The 14,532-nt window shown below is 34.5% G+C and overlaps 1 long non-coding RNA gene across 1 annotated transcript; it reads right to left on the bottom strand.

Annotated features, from left to right (window-relative positions):
* Positions 1 to 295: 295 nt before the first annotated feature.
* On the bottom strand, positions 296 to 10,804 carry LOC128994474 (uncharacterized). The gene is made up of 3 exons (XR_008490897.1): positions 10,696 to 10,804; positions 638 to 694; positions 296 to 336 (listed from the first exon to the last, which is right to left on the bottom strand). It is a non-coding gene; the product is annotated as an uncharacterized LOC128994474 (long non-coding RNA).
* Between the last annotated feature and the right edge of the window lie 3,728 nt (positions 10,805 to 14,532).

Here is a 14,532-nt window from a genome sequence, read left to right as displayed (position 1 = left end):
GGCCGTGAACCAGATGCTAGAGTTGGCCAACAAATGCATCTTGTCATAGCCTCGCTAAGTGGACAGTTTGATGCATTTGTTTGGTCCACTTCATCTTCGGTGATCGGCGCAGTGGCCGTGATGCAACGACATTGCCCTAGCAACTAAACTGTTGTTTATTGCTGTGTCAAATATAAATCATTAAACATTAAATATTCTTCTTTGTCGTGATTTGACTAACTTGCCAAACCGTTTAATTGTATTAAGTTATTTATGTTTACTTACCAAAAGGTGAAGGGATGGATTTATTTCGTGTTGATCATGTGAGTCCTCCAGTTGCAACTCGTCTGCGTTGCTCTGGAAGTTCAAAATAACTTATTTATTTGTAAACCTTTAATTAACTTTACTACATCAACCAATCTTAAATAACTATGGTTTTCGCTTTAACTGAATTACTAATCAAAAAAGTAGTACACATTTTGTTGTAAGTGATTAATTATTCCACTGTATTTGAGTAACTAATGACGCAAATTGTAAATGTAAATTTACAAGTGGTCGTAGGTCAAATTTTTTACTTTATACGTTATCCGTCATAAAAATTGCTTGAGATAAAAGTCTTAAAAGCTAATACAAATATAGATGAAGATATTTTACTTACCTTATAAGCTTCAGAATAGTTCAATATGTGGATTTCAACTTTGTAGAATCAAAGATTCTGAAACAAAAGAATAACATTTATTGGATAGTAAAATAGCAATTGTTATTGTTATTCAATAATATTTATGGAATGACACAACGAAACTTATATCAAACAAAATATAATTGGCAAAATAAATTTTGAGGTAAACTCTACACTCAAATCTTATCAAAATAATTTAGAGTGATGACGTTGGTGAATGCCATCTATACAAATTTCAAATTAATAAAATAGTGATATTCAATTGGAGTTTGGATTTAAAAATGTAAAGTAGTAGCATTGACTATTGGATGGTAGTCAAAGGTAGTACGTATTTTCTGCGAATTTTCCATCTAGTGAATTAAGTAATTTTACAATTTAGTATTCCAATTGAATCCCAGTTCCAATATCAATGAAAGAAATGTGTGTTGGATGCATTCACTAGCACATCTTTGATCATAATTGCAGTTTATACAGTATCTTGTGCTAAATATGAATCCACAATGTCTACTTTTAAGCAGTTTACAGGCAATGGAACGTATTTGACAGATTCCCAAGACCTACTAATGGTTACCTCTGGTGCAGGTGTGATGCTTGATCCGGTTATTTAGTATCCGAAGTTCACACGAGATTCGCAGCCCAACTTTCGACGATATTTACAACGTGACTGTTTACACGGTTGGGACTTGTTTTAATTAAAATATATCAGTGCAAGCTCAACAGCTCAACGGTATTTCCTCCGCACTTTACTACCTGGTCGAAAACAGGAAATGTAGAAAAGTCGTAGTCGGTAATTTTAGAGAACTAGCGTTCCCAGCGGTTCTGTGAGTTATAGTGGTACGGGAATTAAAACGTGAGGACAAAAACCTCTATACTGTATTGTTGAAGGTCTAGAGTGCGTTAAAACTAGTAGTAGTTCGAAGGTTTATAACATCTATGAGTTATATTCTAACTCAAATTTACCAAAAATATTCCTCCTAATAAAAAAAAGGTTTACAAATGTTATTTCTTTAACGAAATAGTGTTTTTGCGTTTTTAATTTGAACTGGTGTACTGTTGAACTAGTGGGAGAAAAATATCGAACAATACGTCACTTTTCTAACATAAATGTAACACATCGAGGATAGTAAAATTGTTATACAATGGTACTTAATATATATACACAAGTTAACCATTTAATAACACTCAATAGATTGAGAAACGCACGATAAGACGCAGCTCAAAACATGTTGCAGCTAAATAAATAAACACCCGTTACAACTTCCGCACCTTGCTTCAAACGCACGTTCATCAAAAATAATTGAGATTAGCTTTTTGAAAAGCAGAAAATTGAGTTTGTATTGCCGTCTCACGAACTTGTAAATTATCACTTGTTTGCCAATAGCCTATATCGAGTTACTTATCTACTTATCTCTAATTCAATCTTTCAACAACCCATTTACTTCAGTGATCTGATTTCGTACCTCAGGAAAAAACTACAAATCGATTTGTAACAATTTTATTTTAAGTCTTTATGTAACGAGTGTGGACCCATTGTGTGGTGTTTGTGATAATAATCACATAATAAATATAATTAGATTTAGAACCACAGACATTTCTCATTAGGGTGTGTTTTGTCTCATAATAGTGCAATATAAGTTATGCAATTATGGTATACTGTATTGTTATCCTACAGCAGTTAGCTTCAACTCTTCAGGGTGAGAATAACAGGTTCGATCCCCGTCAGGTCCAAAAATATTGGAGACGGTTAAGTTTTTTCCACAAAAGCACCTGACGAGAGCATAAAATATTTTTAAATGCTATACCAGCAGTCTGAGTCACTTCGTGACACATAATATATGATATATTTGATATATAGCTGATACGGGTGAAAACTATCAATTATCATCATATCCCTATTATTTTCATTGCGTTCGCGATCTCTTCGAGGCATCTTCAAATTTACAAATGCTAATGAAACATACAATGAAAACACAAAATCTTTTCTTAACAATTTAAGCAAATAACATTACAATATTTTACGTAAATTCCCCAAAATACCAACAAAACATACTATGAAAACAAAAAATCCTATCACAATACAAAATCCAACGTAAGTAATTTTCTTTTTTACATTTTATACAAAATAGTATTACATTATTTTACTTGAATTCACTGAAACATCACCAACTACAGAAAACCTCATTTTCGTATGGATGCAGAGTGCAGACAAAATTGTATGATGGCCATCTGTTTTGATGTAAACAAATCAACACTTTAAACAGTGCAGATGATTGACAACAGAATTCAGCAGAAACTATGATATTTTAAAAGCCTGTTGGACGAAGGGTTTTTACGAGGTATCATCCAAACCCACAAAAGGCACATCTAGAGGAGCTTTAAATTGATACCCAATATGCCTATAAAAATAAATATTTAGGGGTCAATTTGCTGCACACAAAAATCCAACAAATTCTTTTAATAATATAGATAACTGTGTTCGCAAAGGTATATTTGCTATACTTACCCACAAATGAACCAACAATTGACCGTAATACATCCAAATATTTTTTTATGGGAGATATTTTCATTTTACAGACCCAACCACACTTTATGAAAACAAAATAGCTCTTAAAATAATTCATACATATTTGTATTCATTATTTTTTTACATCCAAGGACCCGTCTACTTAAAACCACCCTCTAAAGACTTAGTGTTAAGTAACAATAATCCGGGTACAAACGGTAAACCAGAGGTACAAAGGAGGGTGGACGACGTAAAGACAGCTGAGGACGTCGACAGATGTCTTACACGCGCGATTTGTCCTGAAGATTTATCAGCTGTTATCTTTGTGTTGACCAATGTCCATAGGGCGTGACTGGAGACTCCCCAGAACGTAGTAAACTAGAGCTGTTAAGGAGAATGTCTTAGAGGAAGATTCATTCGGTTGTTTCTAAATTTTGGAAATTTAACGGAGCAAAATAAGTAAGATATGTAATTGATGCGTGTTTTAATTAACTTAACAACATCAAAGTATTCTCGAATTTCTGGTTTCAGTCAACTGCACCAAATTTAAATAAAATAAATTATTCTAAATAAAACAAATTATTCTAAATAAAACTTATATACGACGTTGGTGTATACTATAGAATCGTTTCACACCAACCATCTAAGTAACAAAAGCTAGGTGAGAATTTATATTTTAAACAGTGGTGAAATCTGTGATTGGCTTATTCAACTATAAGTTCTGTGTTAATAAAAATAGGCTACAGCTGGTCCGTCAGTATAACGGTTGTCTTCTTTAGTCAATGCTTAAAGTCAATGGTTCTTTGATAATCGAGTAGGGTTGGTCATCTTTTAATTTATCTGTGTATATTATTTTTATATCAAAATACAATCCAACCAGTATATGACAGCGATCCCCGAAGGTACATGAAGAGCATGGAGTGGGCTGCCACAAGGCGGCGTCTTAGATCCCATCTTCTTTGTGCGCGAGAGACGCGTGTTCCCGGCACGCGGCACGCGCTAGTGTGGGTGTCATCTATTGTCAGCTACTTTCTTACGTTCCCCTCGCCTATTCATCGCGCTCCCTCTCAGATTTCTTAACGGCATTAATTTTTGTGTTGATTTTACATGGCAGGCGGCCAACGGTCGCTGGTAGGCGTGAAATTATACGACATTCCCGGTCAATACAGCTGTCCAGCGCTCGCCCGCCGCTGGTGAGGATCTTCGGACACATCTTTGTGGGCTTAGACGTAATTTTAAATTGTTTACACATATTTTGTTTTTGTGTCTGACATTAAAATTCTTTATGAGCTCGTGTTCGTAACCAATGATGAACGAGGTTTTAACGGACTTATTTAAGCTTCAGAATAGAGATGAATTTTAAAATTGGTGAAAATATATAGTAATGAAGTGATCCATTCATCGCACTCAACAACAAGTTTTGGTGCTGAATTTTTACAATGTTCAGGATGTATAAGTTCTTGATGCATATATTAGAATATAAACTACAATATGATCACTAAACCTACGCTTCTATAATGTGTGATTACATACATGAGCATACAGTATATGTTTACACAGCCTAAAAAAGTCAACAGTTTAGTGTCGAAACTGGTTGTCAAGTTAAACTAAGGAGTACTAAGGCAAACAGTAGTACCCCCTTTTATTAACTACATTATTAGTACATATTAATTTACTACATTATTAGTAGTATTTATTAGTACATTGTAAGTTAATTTGTTCCACAATACAAATATTTAAACAATTATTTGTCATTTTAATTAAAATAAAATGCGGTAGTATGTAGTGTAATGCTATGTTTTATAATACTGAATTGTAATTTTGTTTTAGTTTATTTGCGGCGAACAAAGATATTTTATTTCTAATGTGTAGATAAATAATAAAAAGAAGTAAACTTTAATAGCAAAAAACGTTTTAAAGTTTCTATGATTTCTGGAGTGAATAAAATGAACGCCCTTCACTGAGCAAAGCTCGGTTCTCGGAGTCAGTGGCCGTACCCAAGCGCCGCTGACCCCCAAATTACATGCGCAAGTCTAAAGAGGGACCACGTTTGCCCCAGTTTCCTATTCAACGTCATGGGGCTGCGAAGAAAAGGAAATTTACAGACAATGTTTTATTTAACCATTTCGTAATGCTATATCCTTATGGAGCGAGGAACTTTGTTTAGGTTAGTCCCTATTGACGTTATTTCCGATGTGAGACATGATGAAGTGGTTATCGTACTTTTGACATTAACTTCACAGTAGTTTTATGTCGTTATGGGAATACAGTAAAGTGTGTTTAGGAGAAGTAAAGTAGATATTGGATGCATGATGTCGCGTTCATGCACAACTAACTGAGCAGGGTAATGAGCAAGTGAGGTGCGAAGAGTGGGTAGTTTTAAAATATTTGTTGTTACTTAATATCACAAAGAAAAGTGGTTCTGCATGTAAAATCAAGGGAGATGACAGGTGGTATTGTATAAGAAATCCACGAAATTTTAAATATATTTTTATGAATGGTTGAGGCTCTGCGTTAGAGTGCAAGCCGACTATCAGGACCCCACCTCAATAAAATTAAAGCGTGCCTTTTAGAAAATTATAGTATTAAATCTATAATATTAGTACTCTCTAACTAGATGCCGAATCAGAATGAATATTGGTACACATGGAATACCAGTGTCTTTGGTCTACGTTTCGGATGCCTCTCGGCAATCCTTCTCCGGGGAAAGTTACAATTCAACTTCTTATCAAAGCTGCACTTCAACTATCTACAGAAGACTTATATTTAACAATATCAATATTTAACCACTCTCGAACATCGCATATGTCTGGTAAGGAGGTTAACTCGATAGTTTCACACAACTACGAGAACATGGAACATACGTTTAACATTCCCCTCACAGTAAGGGACCACCTCGGTTGCGTCAGAACTTAACTGTTTTATAATCCGTCCACGCCACGATCCATCTCCGTTAATTACCCGACATTTAGCCGTGCCAGAGCCGGCCGGTACATCTCCCTACCTACAAGGGGTGATGGACGGCGCAGAGCGGATCCTCCTCCGAAGGAAGGACGACTTTTTCCCCCCGTTAACGGGACGTGTCGCGAATCTTAGTCCTTCGAGCCGCATTTTTCTGCTGGAGAAGGCCTATGACAGTGTAGGTGAAGCCACCTGTCCCCCGCATATGGCAAGACGCGATACCTTTCTGACGCTTTTTACCGTATTCGCCTCAACTAGTCGGGATTTTATTGAGTCCGGGAATGAGTGCGTTAGTTTTTGCCAGAGCATGCATCATTCGCGGACAGGTTTACGGCGGCTAATGGCTAGGATGGATGTGTTGAGGTCGAACGTATGGTGAGTGGAGTTCATTGAAACCGTGTTGAAATATGATTATTAATATACTATTTTCTATCAAAAATAATAGTTTCCCACTACTGCATCTATGTCTTCGCCCCCTTTTAAGTTACAAAGAATTACGAAGAAAAAAAGTATAAAAAATTCTTATAATCATAAAAAATCTTCTGTAGAACGAAAATAATTGTTAAAACCCAATAAAATAATGCATTTTCTCAGCACCAAACATTAAAAACAATATATTATTTTCGTCACAATCAAACAGATTAACGAGAAACACAGCAAACCTTTCAGAGTTATTGTTATCAGATCGATGCGTGAGAGGGAACGTCAAAGTGATGTAACTGTTTTTGACGTCTCTCATGGCAACCTCAGCTTGATCTCAGATGGGTTGTGTTGTAGGTGTTGTTCTGTCTTATCTATAATCTACTTGTTTATTCCCACTTTCACTTTCCCTTTGATATCAGAATGTTACTGTGTGATCGGTCTCGGGTCCCGTATCGAGATTGACAGTTGAAAAACACGAGTTTCAGGGTTATTATGGGAACTTCTGGGTAATCACAATTATAACTGAACTGTGTGTTAATGTGTTCGTCCGTTGACCATTTTTAGATCTATCATCTAAGTATAAATGATTCCTTTATCTAATAGTGAAGAATTGGGATACAGTTTATGCGGTAGTGTACACCGGAGTTGCAAGACATCAAAAACGACAAAATACGTTACATTCACACATATTGTCCATTTGTGAGTGCAACCTGAGACGGTTTGCGAGACATTTCCTAAACTCCCCCTGATGTGAACTTAAATCGAGATCGAAATCTTGTGAAGCGGTCAAACATCCGAGCTTATGACAATTGGATTGCACAAAACGCAGTCAGGAGGGGGAGGTCCCAGGTGCCGGGGGGGGGGACTTTCGCAATGTAGGGTGGCTTTGGGGAGTTGGGCAACAAGACTTTGGCAATTTAAACAGGGTCAGAATCAGACGCTCCCCTATGTGAGAGCTTTTAGCACTTGATTGCGTACATAAACGTGTTTTATACAACAGTTCTACTTCCTACGTAGCTGCATAGACAGGTAGTGTTTAAACCGCGGCTTGAATGTGGATGGAAAGTAACATGAGTAAACAATAGTGGGTGAAATAAACTTCGATATCAATTCGATATTTATTTAGCCTATCTATATTCCATCAAATGGTCAGAAGGAAGCCTTTACTGGCAAATGATGTAAATGGAATATGAGGTTGACTGTAAAGTTTACAATCTCATAAAATTTCTAAAACTCGAATTTCAATGTCAAAATTATGGTACTGACACTGAGGAACGCAAAGCGGTTTGAACAGAGTTTACATCTAGGCATACGTTAAGCCAAGCAAATAATTTAAGCTATCATATATTTCCCGAAACGTAAGAAATAGGTATATGCTAAGACCAGTTAAAACTCATAAGGAGTCCAAATCATATTTTTCTGTAAAGTAATCAGTAATAAACTACAACCTTGATATACTGTTGCTGGTTTCTATTTTTTGTATTTATAACAGTGGATTATGTTACACCTTTTTTGTAGAAGAGAGGTTATAATATGGTGATTACGATTTTAATCCAACCTTTTATTAGATAGCATCATTGTTTTAAAGCCCAATGACTGAAATGTCATTTGGGTCTACAACTGTCCCCGATATGGATCGAACCAGCGATCTTCAGCTCACCCTGACAAGTTAAAGAGTTAACACTATACTCATACACGGGGTTACACTTATAAGATATATAGCAAAAAAAAATCATTTTAATTGTTGTTACCTGATGACAGAAATGACACCATAAAGGATCACTGGTCAAAAAAAAAAAAACAATCAAAAATATTTTTACCTTGAAATATTACATTATTTTCAATTATGTCTAACATAATCAACTATTTCAATAAGCAATATTAAATTATTCGCTGCATAAGTGAACCTAATAAATGATCCTCCCACCTGTAGATACAAATGGTTACCGGGCGTTTCATTCATAAATCAAAGATTACAAAAACTCCAATGGAACAATAAGAAATATGTGTAGGTGCCTTATAATGGTGAGGTTGCGTGCCGGACTCGTATTAAAACCAACAGCAATGTTACGCCTGCCTGATTCAGTAGGCCGTGGATACAGTGATATACCGTAGGAGGCAGTGGCGGTGGCTACAATACAATACAACCTGGTGACGAAATATAGACGGCTGTAAATTGTATTTGCCCGTTTCAGGAGTGGTAAGTGGTCAGCACATAGTTAAAATTGACAGGATATGTTTTGAACATTTAGTTTTAGACGTAATTATTAATTTATAAAGCATGAAATGGCAGCTAAATAATTCGTAATGAGAACAGATATTGAAATATACGATATGCACGTACTGTAAATTTATATTTAGTAGTCTATCATATTCATGTGATACTACTACTACTTATGACAAAAGTCCTTCGCTTGTTGATACATGGTTACGGTAAAAAATTTAAACGGTAACATGATCAAAGTGAAAACAATGGGAAAACATTACTAAATACACGCTTGTACGTGTTATTTCAAGTTATGTTAAGGAAATCACTTGATTATTTCCCGTTAATTAATATATACAAACATTTAATTTAAAAAATCACTTTCCTTTCCAAAGACTCGCAAAACGTTTCACTTATTGATTTAGATAGTGTAGTCTCTATCTATACTGTACTTGTTGGGATTTTTAAGTTGACAAGTAACTGAATAAGTAAAATAGATTATCTGGATTAATCTATTGTTTGGATAATAATAGTTAATACAAATAATGTCGGAAATCGCTTGGAGAATCTCTCACTGTGATTTTTATAAAACAATGTATAGGACACCAGATTACTACTATCTTCATTAAATAGAAACAAATAAGTCCTATGAAGACGAAACTCAAATACGGAATTCTTTACTGTGATTATAAAAATCTGAAATCTTTAATTTCACTCTAAATTCATATTTATATTGTAAAAAAGTATTACAGTTAATTTTTAAATTCTCCGGAGTACCGGAGATAAAAAGTTACCTTGGGTATTTTTATGTATATTTTTTTATTTGTTCAGAAAAATGTGTTATGAATTTTCTAGGCCAAGCTCGAGCATATCACAAAGAAACCTATACAGTAGGTAGGCTATAAGTAAGTAGTTAAAAACTAAATCATCAAAAAACACAGTTGAAAGTGTCGTAATTTTTAACTCACAATGTGTAATTGATTACATAAAAATTAAAACAACATAGGTAAAAGTTAATACAGCTTTATTAGACCGATAAAGCATATTATAGCCGTTGTTGAAGATATGAAACAACAATAATTTAAAACGTATTTCGCATAACTTAACTTTATTATAGTTTAATTTGTTATTATTAGATAATTTTTTCAATAATTTTTTAACAGCGAATATGTAGCTTAATATTCCTTCACGTGTTTTATTTCCGTGTATTGTACAAAGTTTACTAAAAACATACATAAAACTGAAATTATCAAAGTTTTGGCAGATACAAAGGAACAACTTTAATTTAAAGGGGTTGTAAAATTCCTACTGAGTTGCAGCTATTAAGCCTAATTTACCTTATCAATCTGTTATTTTACATGATTTATTTACTTACAGAGCTTTATTTGTTTGCATTGATTAGGCCTGTTCCACAATTTTAATCAAATTTAAAAAAATCGATCGGTGTATTTATAGTCTTTCCTACAAATACTATGAGTATGAAACTATTTTATATTATTTTACCTTATGTTGTATGACCTTATGTTATATTTATCTTATGTGTGACTCTATTCTTTGTAAATGTTACAAGAAACAGAATAAAGATGATATTGAATTGAATTGAATTGAATAGTTTCTGCTTGATAATAGTACATTATTCAAATTTATTAGATAATTATTTTATGTAACTAGAAAACCTTCATGTTAACCATAGCCTTACTCTATGTTATTTGAAAAAAAAAGTATTTTCCCTATCTGACACACATGTGTTATCTCACAATTAATTGTATAGGTAAAAATAGTAATCATATTTTAACTAGATTTTACTTGAACTATATTTAAATTTTAATGACGTTTGCGAAATGTGAAAAAAAACTATTACAAATTAAACTAAACAGTTCAATGCCAATAACAAAAATTGTACGTTCATCATATTTTTTATGAAAATTACTAGAATGGACTCACCGCAGACTCCAATAATCACAGTGGCACTATGTAGCACAGCACGGCACTCACGGTCACTGGCACTATGCTGGCACTCACAGACTGACTGACGGTGTAGTACTGACTACTGACTAGGGGGGCTGTGCTGTAAGTTGTAAGGGTGCGAAAGAAGGGAGGCACCCTAGGTACACCCCTAACTCCCCAACACCCCTCCATATCTACACCACTACACTACTACCTGCTTACGTGCATTGCGATGCTGGGCAATGGGGATGAATGAGATATGCGGATAAAAAATATCTTCACCAGTGGATTTATGTTTGAAAGAAATATAAACTGTTTAAAGGAAAGTTGTCTAAACACCTCAAATTCCTCTATGATACTTTATCCTATTTGAAAGTATAAGTTTGGTTTAGTTTTAATATTGTCATGTTGGAGGTTCAAAATGTGGTATTTTTAATTCTTTCATACATTCATGCATACATCTTTTTTAGGTTAATACATGGTATTTTACAAAAATCATATATCTGGTGGATACAAAATATGGAATTAAATATTTGTCAGTCTATAAACAAAAATTATTAAGCTCTACCAAATATTATGACAAATATCTCCAGTTCTTTTATATAATTTTCGTGATTCAAACTGAAATTTAGAATCACCATCAATATGATTGGAGGTTGTAGGCAGCTATGGAGTAATTGTGATATAACATATAGAACATCCGGCTTTGATGAAAGAGTGTTTTTAAAGAGTTGTTTAGCCTCCGGATTACTGTATTATACTTACACAGGCTTACGATATTTGCATATAGTAATCCTTTGTTGCTGTTTTTCAACTTGTTTTGGTTATTCTGAAACATATTTTTTTATTGTCAAGAAATCTCAACATTGATATGTCATGAATACAGAAACGTGTTAACTTTCAAATTATTGCTATGCATTTATTATTTAATATATTATAAAGGAAGTTGCAGCTTAGTTATATCAGGTATTCCATTATTATTAAAACCTGTCAAGACATTTATAATTAGTTGTCACCAATTCTACTGCTTCCCATTTGTTAATCGTTTAAAAATCTTTACTCTGACTCTTCACCTGTCAGAAAGACAAAGTTAAATTGTAGAGTGCACAGAGAATTCTCATAATGTAAAACAATAGGAAAAAATCTTAATAAAATCAATAAACGATAGAAAACAGTATACACATCTGACAGGCTGGTTTATCCAACAATACATAGCATGCAATTACGGCCAGCGTTTAGATTGTCTGTAATGTAAATTAATGGACAGAATAGTTATGGATCAATAGTGTTGTGAAAAATGTACACACAATCTACATTAATTGGTCTAATCGACTAAACACGGCACACACTACAAAAACGTTTAAAACCACAGAATTTGTTACAATGTTAAGTGTAAAGTCAAACTCTTACTCTGTATATACTATTTTACAGTGGAATAGTTGTTTCAGCCAACTAAATACAGCACATGTAGTAAGTCGGCGTGGGCGGTCCACGGTGTGGCCGATGTGGTAGCCAAGGGTGAATGAGGGGGTGTGGCCACCACTACACTCACGTTCAAACTAGTTTGGTTTTTATAATGTCCAACTACGTATCAATTAGGAATAAATTATACAGGGTGTTATAGCCTCCGTTTGGACGAATACTGATGCAACAAAAGCCTCACTGATATTATAAATCTACTGTGAAGAAGACAAATTAGGTGCTTGAAATCCTTCTAATTTAAATTTTGAGTTTTTTTTTTATAACAAAGAATGTTTTTAATAATTATCCCATATTATTTGGATTAAAAAAAAAATGTTTATACACAATTTTTTTTATTCACTCGATTTGTTTATTTTCTTGTATTCTGCTAATGCAAAGGTATAAGATCAAGTAAGAATAAACTATACAGGGAACCCTTGTTGGAAGAATATTTTGTAACAAAAGACCCTTTATATTCTACATCCTAAACAAGACAAATTATGTGAAAAATATTGTTAATTCTAAAATATGTCTAACAATTTCAAGCCTATGTACCAATTACGAATAAATTTATACGTTGTGCTTTGACGTTTAGATGATTGGTGCAGTCAATGTGAGTATTCGACGTCTTTACTGAGACAAATCAGTATTATTTCCAATCAGGTCGTTAAGTGCCTTTTAGCTACATCAACGATGAACATTTTTATTAAATGTCTCATTTCTTCACATATACATTTGTATTCCCAAGATAAATCCAACATAGGCCTATGAATTGTCACTTTACAATTTCTTCTTGTTTGGAAAAACTTAAATGTATTTCCGCGTTGGACATTCCTGATAGAAAATCTACCACAATGTACCCAGGGGGGAGAGGTAACAGTAACAGTAGGTGTTATCAATGGGCGGTTATCAGGTGTGCGGATGCGTGCGACGAGGCCTCCCATTGGCTGAGGAGCGGCGTCGGCGACGGCGTCCCAGGGCTGCCAAATACCTACAGCAGCGCGGGCGTCGCAGGCATACCAACCTCACTCTCTAGCACAACCTGTTATTAACCATTGTTAGGATAATACTGATCACCAATTGAACAATCAAGGTGAAACGGTCCATGTTAATAGGCCTTGAATAATCGATCTGTTTAATGGCGGTCATTTAACGGTGTAATATCACAGTGGAAAGTTATGTAGTGTATTCGCATACTTGTCTGAGTATGTATGAGGTGGTGATACAATTAAATAATAGACATTTGCTTTAAGCAAAACTGTTTGATTCAAAGGTAATTTGACATACTTTAAAAATATACAGATAGTTCATTATTATTCTGTTGTTCCTCACTTTTTTGGAATAAGGAGAAATAGAAGGAAATATTAGGAGAAATGTACAATAAAATATGTGTGCACTTTCTATTTGCTTATAGTTTATCTTTTTCTTGATTATTTTCGTCACAAAAAGAAATGCTTTATTGACTGACCTAATAATGGAGGTGGAGAGAGGGTAGGTACATGTAAATACATCATGATGGGTCGCTGTCGCCGATATTGCGTTGTTGCAGCTAATCACGTATCATGTTGCCACCACTATGAAAGTAACATTTCATTGCGATTGCCAAATTCATTCTCGACTTATTCGCAAATCAAATTAATATCTGAACTGAGATAATCCTCGAATTAAATATATATCTCAACTCCGAAACCCGGGTTTTAGTCTAGAACTATTTTAGTTCTTAACTATCAATGGTTTCGAGCAATTTTTCTCTTCCAAAACCCGCCCTCAGACAAAACCACAGAGAGATTCTCTTAAAAAAAAGTCAACACATAAACGATTTCACAAAGGCGAATTAGCAAGCTATTGCTTAAAATTTACATAAGTTGTTTTGAGCCATTATCAGTATCTATTATTAGCGTGTTTCGCAGGAGGTCGTGCGCAAGTGTGCGCAGTTATCAGTGAGTGGGAGGGCGTGTTATCACTTATCAGCTGATGACGCCCTGCGTGACGCACGGACGTCGCGCGACTGATAAAGGCGGGAGAGTGGACGTAATTTCCCACGATTTTGAACACCCAGTTTTAAGATTGTCCAGTTCGCAATGGTTATCACAATTTTACGCTGATAGTTGCTTCCTGTGAACTGTTACATTTTTCTCGACTGGCGCAACTAAATTTTCGTACAATGTATTTAATTTGTTTTATTAACATGATAAATTAATGCTTTCAGACGATTTTGTATCGGTACAGAATATTTGAACTTTCCTAGATAATTTAAATATATTCACAATGTGTAAGACTAAGTGGATGGAGTCATTTCAAATAAATACAATGTTCTCATCACCAAGAGATACCCATATTTCTGGTCATGGACATGTCCTACGGCGGTGGGAA

This window comes from Macrosteles quadrilineatus, unplaced genomic scaffold (assembly GCF_028750875.1).
Source record: "Macrosteles quadrilineatus isolate MER2022 unplaced genomic scaffold, UCM_ALF_1.0 Scaffold_5__1_contigs__length_97177068, whole genome shotgun sequence".
In the NCBI taxonomy this organism is placed as follows: domain Eukaryota; kingdom Metazoa; phylum Arthropoda; class Insecta; order Hemiptera; family Cicadellidae; genus Macrosteles; species Macrosteles quadrilineatus.
Note: the sequence above shows the minus strand (reverse complement) of the source record. Positions and strands in the feature narration are given on the sequence as shown.